The sequence below is a fragment of the Leiobunum rupestre genome, chromosome 7, assembly GCF_980474605.1.
Source record: "Leiobunum rupestre chromosome 7, qqLeiRupe1.1.hap1, whole genome shotgun sequence".
In the NCBI taxonomy this organism is placed as follows: domain Eukaryota; kingdom Metazoa; phylum Arthropoda; class Arachnida; order Opiliones; family Sclerosomatidae; genus Leiobunum; species Leiobunum rupestre.
Window position 1 is genome coordinate 49,740,760 of NC_143390.1, and position 10,719 is coordinate 49,751,478.

Genomic DNA, 10,719 nt, shown 5'->3' on the forward strand with positions numbered 1-10,719 from the left:
AAGATCAAATCTTTGGAGACAGAAGGCGCTTGTATTCTTAATCTTGAATTGGTTCGAAAATCAAATTTCAAACCGGAAATCGAAAAAAATTACTAAAATATGCAAATGACAAACTTCTCGGGCTCCGATATAAAAAAAGATTAATAGGGCTACCGAGGGTTTGATACTGGCTGTGGATTGCCGTATCATTCACCATTTTACTACAAACCTGTCGAGAGTAATGACCCTATTGGCGGCGGCGGCGGTGGCGTCTACGAACCAAGTGAAAATAGTACACACAAATCCCTTCTAAAAAAGTTTCTTGCGTCGGTATAGCGGAAAGGCGTAAGTTTATTTACGGTATCAGTATAACAAAACTTCCAAACAATGTTCGTGTTAGAGGTAGTTGTGAAAATGCAATCAATAGATATATTTAGCTTATATAAAGTAAGAATATCTTTATCGTGCGGCATTATTGCGCCAATAGTAAAGTTAAATACAAATTAACATACGGGCTTCAGCTATCTAATATATTCCTAGCTCAAGTGTCCATATAGTTTATTATAATTATAATATATCCATTACAGCTTTTCTCTATTGGCGGTTGGTTATGGATTACTGTGCACCAATTTTTCTCGCATATTTACACCAAAGCCAATACGTTACCTTTCCGGATATTCGGACTGTACCACATCTTTATTTTCAAATTAAATAGGTAAGTTGATAGAAAATCTAATAGTTTGGTATATAATGGTATTTAACGTTATGGAATAAAACATAAAAAGTGGTAAGTCAGACTTTTGATGTATTATAATTTATATATATATATATCGTTTTTCTTTGAACATCGTTTTGATGGTATGAGACTCGCTAATTTGCAAATTTAGATATAGTGCGTCGATAAATTAGCGTTTTCCTAGTGTAGAGGTCGGTAACGGTTAATCATTATCCATGATTAAATTGATTTTTTGGGGGAAAAATGTAAACAAAGAAATTTACCGTTTAATATTTCGGAAAATGATTAAAAAACATGTATTATTCGTAAAATTTTAGCTTTTTATCGAAAAAAACGTCGTTTTTTCGATTAATTTTACAAATTTATCAAAAAATTAATCGGATAATACAGAAATATAAATTACTTGATCAAAACATTTTACGAATAATTTTGAGATATTTATCTATTGAATAAAAGTTAATCATCCCCGACCTCTATCCTAGTGCGTACGCGATGTAAAATTTAAGAAGATTAGTTATTAAAAATGTTTTATATTATGCACACTTCAAATCGAAAAACCAACAGAACGCTGGGTTTATGATTTAATAGTTATTTTCTCTTATTACTAAACATAAACATATGAATTTTCTTACGAACTTAGAGGACCCAGTGACTTTCATTAAATATAATTATTAAATAAACCCATTTTTTGATTTTTATGTACGTATCTTGTTCTTTTCTTGAAACATTTTATAATATAGATAGGTATAATAAAGAGTACGCATATATTTAAACTTTTTAGGTTTTTGAATAAATTGTTGAAAGGTTAGCTTTTTTTCACCGCTGTCCGTTCATACCAGAATTATGATTTTAAAGATACAGACATGCGCTGTAAGACTTATGACCTTGAATCAACCTTTCGCGATTTCTTAATTCTATAACATTTTCTTATATTTAAAATAATACTATTCCGACCTTCAAAACTCTTATGGCAAATAATGTTGTACATAAAAAAGCTTAGATTTAAAGCTATTCAGCATTGTTTTAATATCGTAAATCAAAGATTTAACTCTGGATGATATACGCCGTAAAACATAACAACAAAACATTCCAGGATAACTGTTTTAAAGAAAATATGGGTTCAATTCAGAATATTATAAATACTTTTTTTAAATCTACGCTTTGTTACACCTCGGATGGGTTAAATTAACACAATAAATAATAAATATACAGTAATTTACCGTGAAAATTTACCGAAGTTTTTCAATTCAAGACGTTCAAAAATATCCATGGCTTAGTGTTTCAGATTTGAACGGGCTCGTTAGTCTTCCTAAATTGACACGATTTTAAAATTATCGTGCTTTATTTTTTTTTCTTACAATTTACCTTTTCTGAAAATAAATAATCTTTATATGTTTATATCAATTTTTACTTGACGCATAGTAAAATAGTCCTTTTATAATATATATTTCGGATAAATTAGCAGTCATGGACAGAAAAGTTCATCTAACCTTATTGAATAGTATTGTTATCCTTGAACCATGGCCGTTGATTAAACAGGTTAAAGCGATGGCAATAAATGTTTCTTCAATTTGAAACGTCTATTTCAAGGCTCTTTAACTCTTTTTTTCAAGACCAAATTGTCGTTATATTTCACAAAAAATTCGATAGAATTTTACATTACAACCGCCTGACGTATCAACTGGTAATCAATAAAATAGTATTTTTTCTCGGAAAACACCATGATATTAAACCCTTTTTTCCATAAAGTTCAATAACGGGAATTATCGACCGAAAAGTGGGACCGAAAAACCAACTAAAGTGTACCTGCTAAACACGGAATAAATCGTCGTGTCCATTTGCATTTACAAAAGTGTAACAAGGCAGTGGAAAATTAAATGGGACAAAATAAATGGTGATCAACCGTGGGAACTCTTTTGATCACATATAAGACCTGCCACTACTTTACATCTGGCTTTCATTTCACTAAATATTTTTGCAACGGTATTTATTGTTGTAAAAATATTCGAAACATATCATTCAGTATTTTAAAAATATAGACGAAAACCATGTTACATTAGTGAAAGTTCAATGAAGTACGATAAATTATTCGCCTTTAATAACGTTAACAGCTAATATTGTATAAAAAGTACGAATTGCTCGTATATTAGCACTTTTCCAAACTGACGTTATTGAAAAAAGTTAGCCCAGCCGAAATATTAGTTTCACATCGGCCAAATGTATGGGCTCCAAGGGGCATCGCTATCGAGAAAATGTTATACCTCATGATTCGACATATTATTTACATATGTGGTCTCAGTCGTTTCCAAGAAATCAATTCCCCAAAATGAAAGGGATCTTGAGGGCCAAAATGGTTATAGTGATCGAGATCTAATTTAATCACCTATAAATGGACGTATCGTTTATATTTGTGAACTCAGCGGTGGCCAAGAAATCAAGGGACCAAAAATACAGGCATCCGTGGGCTCCAACGGGTATCATGCCTGAAACAGTTTTTCATATTCCATTCATGGACGCATCGTTCGTATTGGCAGCCTCCGTGGTCACTGAAAAATCAAGGGCCCAAAGTTACGAGCCATGAGGGCCCCAATAATAATAATCATCAGCATGGATAATATACAAAGCATCACTTTAGGCCCAAGTGTTCAAGTGACTTTTAAAGCCATTAATTCAGGTGGCCGGGTTACAATACGTAGGAGGGTGGTGGCAAGCCCTTCACGCCACGCTAGCCAACAGCTCACTAAAATAACTATTACCCTTAACCTCTTCAAGTATTTATGGAAGAGAACTGTTTTAAATTTCAATGATCATTACCAAAACTGAATTGTTTTACAAACCTGGTTTTAGAAATAAGATCATTATTTTTCACTTAATCCAATTTTTTTGGATATACATGGTTTTAGAAATAAAGTCACGAAAAGCGAACGCGTTAATTAAGTAATTGATATTATTTTTTGCTCAAACATATTTTTTTGAAATACCTGGAAAAAAGTTAGTAACTAACTCGCCTCCTAACCGGGAAAGATGTACAGTCATTTATAAAGGCGCACTTATTTATATATAGTGTTCTTGAACGTTTCGTGTCGCAGAATATATAAATTTCCAAAACATTGGATGGCTGCAAAATCGGTTCAGTATCATCGACCGGGACGTTAGTTTACGTCGAAGATGCGAGTTATTACCTTTACGTTTGACTGCGTGACATGATATTCTTTACGTTTGAAGAGATTACGTGGTTCTTCTATTGTTCCAAACATCGTACTGGTACTTGTACCGTGGAAGCTAGGAGCAACAAACACAAGGAGAACGCAGCTAGCCTTTAAACACGCTAACGCAGTTTTGTGTACAAATTTCATTGGACGGCAGCAGGCACTTAAGCGTCTAACCAATGAAAAATGTACACAAGACTTTTGACGGGTTGCGTTATCCTTGTGTGGGGTGCTGTGGATGTTGCTCCTAGGTGGAAGTCAGTTGTTGCTACATCATGTACCGTAGTGATTACTTGTTGGTACATCATGTAACGTTGTGGTCACATTTTGGTACATCATGTAACGTTGTGGTCACATTTTGGTACATCATGTAAAGTAGTGGTCACTTGTTGGTACATCATGTAACGTTGTGGTCACTTGTTGGTACATCATGTAAAGTAGTGGTTACTTGTTGTTATATCGTGTAAAGTAGTGGTCACTTGTTGTACTCTATAAGAGAGCTTATGATAATTATACAGGTTGTCTGATTTTGCTCTGACATCGAAAAAAAAAGAGTTTTTAAATTTTCAGGGTATACGTATGACATAGGAAACATTCTAATTTCTAAATTTCAGCAAATTCTAAAAAGTTTGGTTTTTATTGAATTAATGCTTAAAATTTGTTTTCTTACAGTGCGTGAAAAATTTATTGCCTTCTATGACCACCTTCCTATTTTTCGTGACCTAATATCTTTCGTCATACATATACCCTGAAAATTTCATAAATCTACCTATTATAGTTATTGAGAAAAATGCGATGTCAGAGCAAAATTATACTAATGGTACATTTACTGCTGGAGACTATTACTTGCACTATTGATGACACTCAACATCATTCAAAAACCATCACGTGTCCTTAATGCTAGCCATGTATTGTTACGTGTTCATAACGCTGACCGTCTTCTCAAAGCAAGCCAGTGCCATTTTCTTCCTTCAAGAAAAAGTATTAATACTGTTTGAAACAAGGTTGACTTGTAACATAATAATGATGCCATGTCATGTGTCTAAACTCTAAAGGTGACACAACCACAAGTTCAAGGAATACCTATTTAAAAAAAAAAGAAGCTAAAGTTTAAATTATACGCATGCTTTATTCGGAAAATTTGGATAAAATTTTTAATCAAGAAATATGTTTTGAATAATGACCGATATGTATGGATAGAAGGTTAGCAAACCTAGGGGCATAGCTCAGCTCCTAAATTAACGAAAATATATACTAAGCAACTTTGAAATATTCCCTTAATGTTTATGAACTTTGAAACACTTTATAGTTAGTTCACGAAAAGCCAAAGTTTGGTAGCAAAATGTGTGTAAAGTCAGTAAAGTGCGAAATTTACGGTTGAGTGAGGGGTTGAGGGGAATGAAAAGCATGCTCAATTTTATTTTTTTTTTGCCACCGAACTTTAAGTTTTAATGCTTTACCGTTATTACATTACCAGCTTTTTTCCATATCGCAACATTAATTAAGGTCTTTATGCCATTATAGCTTGTTGTTTTTGTTGGAACTTTATTTCATCAGTAATTACTGAAATTACCGCAGCGGCCTTATAAGCAGGCGATCGAAAATTCTGGCTGTAATTTCCAGCGAAATGTTTCTAAGAACTTTCACGTCAAAATCTACCCAGATATTTTTCTTGAATAACAATAGTTTAAATGTTGTTTCATATTTCTTTGAAACAAAAGGAGTAAATTGCATCTAATTTAAGTTTGTGTGTCAATCAGTCTGTCTATATATCTGTCTAACTCGCTATAGACGTTTATTAGTGAACCAAGAATGTATTTATTTATACTCAGGGAGAATGAATATGTCGAGATTATTTTTAGCGTTCCTCCAATTCCACCCGTTGGGGACCCCGGTATGCTCCTCCGCTTTAATAAAATCAAATAATAGTGCAATCTCATTGGTTCTTAAAAATTACGTTTTTCGACGCGATTAACGCTGCAGCGAGGACGCAAAAAATAAGACCCCTTCCTTTTACCCTCCCACCCCCTTAGCGTGACGGGATTAGGGGCTCAACGTGTCCGTCGATAGTCTCGACATATTCATTCTCCCTGAGTATAAATAAATACATTCTTGGTGAACTGACAATATAAATAAACTAAACCCGTATTGCTGGTAACCATAGAGATCTATGTTCATAACCATCAAAACGATACAAGACAATTTGTATTTTGATCTCGAGTCACGTGGATTTCAGTATTTGCTTTGCACGTCCGAATATATTCATTTGAAGCCTTTATTTTTAATTTTTTAAACTTAAAGGCCTTGGATTTCTTCTGCCTGTTTTCCTTTAAGTTCTCTTCCCGCCGCACAAAAATCCTGGTGGTAGGCCAACCGCAGAACACGTTGGCCTACCACCAGGATATTTGCGCGGCGGGAAGTAAACTTAAAGGAAAACAGGCAGAAGAAATCCTAGGCCTTTAAGGAAATACTCAAAAAATGGTAAGATCAACTCAGCCGCACGAAGCACGGGTTATCCAACAAGTATTAAACTAAATTTTTAAACATTTTGTTAAACGATTTAAAATATTTTATTTCCATTTCTGAGAAAATGAAACCCAAAGCTTTAAAAGAGTAGTAACCCGGCTATTGAAAAGAGCTTAAATACCTATTTTGTAGAAAAAGTTATTTTATAAAATTTCTTTTGAAATTTACGCCATTATCAAAGACGAAAATAAGCCGTATAAAAATATTAAAGGCAAGACAATAGTAAGAACCGCCAGGTTCAATTCAATATAGTGGATACTTTCCAACTTATTATTAGTAAAGTTATAGAAATACGCTTTTGATGGATATTTTATTATTGGTGCAAATTTAAACCTTCACCATATATTAAAAAAAACTGATACGTCTATTAATAAATCGTCTGTGATTACTGATAATTCTAAAGAAATTTAAAACATTGACTTGCTTTGCGTTTAGCTTCAATTAATGAAATTAATGTTAAAATATAAATAGTTAACTCCATCAAGATTATTAACCCAAACCTAATTTAAAAGCTAAATATCGAATTCATAAAGTTGAATGTTATGAAACCAATATGACCACAAAATTTAAAGAATCAGTTATGAAAATGATCGCGAATATAAATCCAGAAATGAATGCGTCGTTTTGAAATAAAAAAAAACATAATACTTTTGTAACACCACAAATTTGAGTTTGGTATCTAATTTGGAATTTATTGATTATCTTCAGGTATATATTTTTAAATAAAGCTCTTTAAATATATTTTTTTAAACAAAGCTCTTGATATATATTTGTTTTAAACAAAGCTCTTGATATATATTTGTTTAAAACAAAGCTCTTGAAATTTCTTTAATTTTATTAAATCTCTTGAAATATCTATATTTTAATTAAAGCTCTTGAAATATCTTTATTTTAATTAAAGCTCTTGAAATATCTTTATTTTAATTAAAGCTCTTGAAATATCTTTATTTTAATTACAACTCTTGAAATAACTTTATTTTAATAAAAGCTCTTGAAATATCTTCATTTTAATTAAAGCTCTTGAAATATCTTTATTTTAAATAGAGTGTCATAGTTCTTAACATATTTTGCGACCAATGATGTATCAACTTCAATATGCAAACCTTTGTTCTGGAAACCTATTGAAGACAGCAGTAGTTCAGGTAAAATTGTATTCTATATAAAATGTTGACCCCTGGATATCCACAAAATAACGGAACCTCATTTAGACTTCGATTAAGAAAGTACGTGTCAGTAATATGTTGTTTAAGCCCAGTTTAGAAATTTAGTCATAGCAATAGAGAGAGCTCTATAGTCAGTTGCAGGCTAAGAAAGACAAAATATATAGTACAATCGGCGCAAGGATCCCTCAGATCGTTTCCGGTCATTCTACCGCGCGAAATTTGAATTTGGCCATTATGCTCTTTCGTCGTCTTTTAGCGCCATCTAGAGACCAAAATTGGAATATTTATTTTATAATTTCATAATTGTGGTGGCGAGGAAATTTAAAAGATAAGGCATTCCTATCATTCTTAAATTTAAAATAGTATGTATAATTATTTAATTTTGTAAATTTATTTCTACGTCTTACCAGTTAAATCGGCAGTTTCTTTTAAAATAGTTACCACGCTTTCTTGGGGGTAACGTTGTCTTAATGAGCTAAAGACGTTTAAAATTATGTTTTTTTCTTTACTTGTTAACAATAAACCTTTATCATGCCTTTTATTTTATAGTAACCTCTTGGGCTATTTATAATATTTGGAGCTTCCATTATCAAACTTTCTTTAGGAAAATAATTCGGCTGTATTCAGTAATTAAACTCATGACAACATGAAATTAAAAAATAGATTCCAATTTCGGTTCCTAGATGGCGCGAAAATACGATGAAAATCGCGAAATTTAAAATTGACCGTAAAGTGGTCAAATTCAAATTTCACGCGGTCGACTGGCCGGAAATGGTCTGAGGTATCCTTGCGCCGACTGTACTATATATTTTGTCTTTCTTAGCCTGCAACTGACTATAGGAATTGTGGTCCTCGTTTCTACCTGCTACCTGTATTTGTTTCTTATACACTTGATTTTGGCAGATAACAAAGTAGTTCTTTCACCTCTATGTTATCTGATCGTGTAAAATCTTTTACCCGTATTCGAATATATTATCTGAATTGCTTTTATCAATTAAAATGCGTTAATCAAACAGCTATCTGCTTCAGATTTTAAAAGATTCATTATTAGTATACAATTAACACATTCAGATAACGATTTATTATTGCTAAAGTGACTTTTTCAAAAAGCATTAACGTAACGTTTACTTTCTGATATACAGGGTGTTAACTAGGGTTTAGCTAGGAATTTGAAACATTCGGGACCATTAGAACGTGCCGGGGGTCACGTGACAACGGAAATTTCCATGACCTTGAACTTTGTCTTCAAAGTCATGGAAATTTCCGTTGTCAAGTGAACCTCTGCACGTTCTATGGATCCTGAAAGTTTCAGATTAATAGCTAAAATACATTGGAGGTTATTGGCCTTGTATCGTATTTTAGTTAACACCCTGTAATGTAAATTCGTTTAAAGAATACCGATTAATTTTAACTTTTATGATTTCATTTAGTTTACCGTGTTATTATCAAATGCTTAAAATATTGTGTTAAACTTATTTTGATACAAGTAAAAATATCTAGTTGAAAAAATAAGTGATTACCTATAGCGCGTATCGATGATAGCCAAAAAGTAAAAATTAACAAACATTTTTCTCAATTAAAATTAAATTAAATACGAACATATTTTATACAAATAGAAAGTTTTTAAATACGTTGAAATTTAAATAATTATACAATTTACAATTTTATTATTGTATGGGAAAATTTAAGAATGAAAATGAATACTGGAACCTTCAAGATTTATTTATTATTTGTGATAAAATAGAATGCTTATTTTTAAATATATGCAACATTTTTAAATTTCAATAAAACAGAACTTTATAGTATACGTTGTCTTTTATTTGAGTGATTTATCAATTTAACATATTCGTGTCGTGTTTCTCGCATTGTTTCCCCATGAAATTGTTGGGATACTACCTAGAATGACGATCAAATGACTTTACAATTTCGCTTAGGATCAAGGTTTTGATACTTCGAAAATGTACTATCCAAAAAAAGTTTTTTCAAAAAATTGAACAGAAATTTCAAAACGATTTAATGCATTTTTAAGCATTATTTATATTGCATTCTAGTATTATTATTATTATCAATTTTACAGTCTCCGTACCTATCTTGGAGTAGAATAAAAGATGAAAAGACTGGAAACTATATTTACAAATATGAGCTCGCCATACTACTCAATAACACTCTGAACTTCCTTTTAGAAAATGCAAATATCACGTAAGACACCACTTCATGTGTAAACTTTATTTTCTTTTTATCAAAGTTTAGAAGTTAGATAATAAAGATAAATTCTAATAGTATTTCTAACAATCTCTAATGATGTTTTTGTTAAAAAGATTTTTTTCCGTGGTAATTTGATGAAACAGGGTTGCCACACGTCAGGGAAATCAGGGAAAAGTCAGGGAATTTAAAAATGGGCCTAAAAAGTCAGGGAAATGTCAGGGAATTTTAAAAATTGGTAAAAATTCAGGGAAAAGTCAGGGGATTCAATTTTATCTGGGCACTTTTTTAAGGTAATTTAACTCTAGATCTATGACAAATTCCACGATTATCATTTATTTCCTTGAAAGTTTGGCTAATTTTTTCAACATTGCAATAACCTTTTTACGGAAATATAAGTCCATATAAATTTATTAACTTCTGATAAAAGTGAAATATAAAAGAAAAAATTTGGCATTAATAAGTCAGGGAAAAATCTCTTAAAATGGTCAGGGAAAACAGGGAATAGTCAGGGAATTTGAATCTGAAAATTTTGTGGCAACCCTGTGAAAAGTAAATCCCTGCCAGTAAATGTGCCGCAAAGTGTTCGTAAAATATCCGATATGTATTAGCATTAAGAACTTATTGATACCTCGTATCACGCTGCTTAACCAAGGGTTTTTGAGATATGGAATAGGATTCACGGGCAAAAATAAAACTGACCTTAAAAAGGTCCCTGCTCAATTTATTTCATTACAAAACCATTGAATTAATATCATTAATTTAATGCAATAGTTTTAATACATTGACTTTCAGAATAAAAACTTATAACAAATGTACTTCACTATGATACCGAAAGTGAAAAAACAAATAGTAACTTTTCATTGTTGTTCGATTAACAACCCAAATTGGGTTTGTTCTAAAA

The 10,719-nt window shown here is 31.8% G+C and overlaps 1 long non-coding RNA gene across 1 annotated transcript; it reads left to right on the plus strand.

The window, feature by feature from the left end:
• The first annotated feature begins 571 nt into the window (after nt 1–571).
• On the plus strand, nt 572–9,756 carry LOC149936649 (uncharacterized). Its single transcript, XR_016482247.1, has 3 exons — nt 572–694; nt 7,495–7,592; nt 9,691–9,756. It is a non-coding gene; the product is annotated as an uncharacterized LOC149936649 (long non-coding RNA).
• Nucleotides 9,757–10,719: the final 963 nt, after the last annotated feature.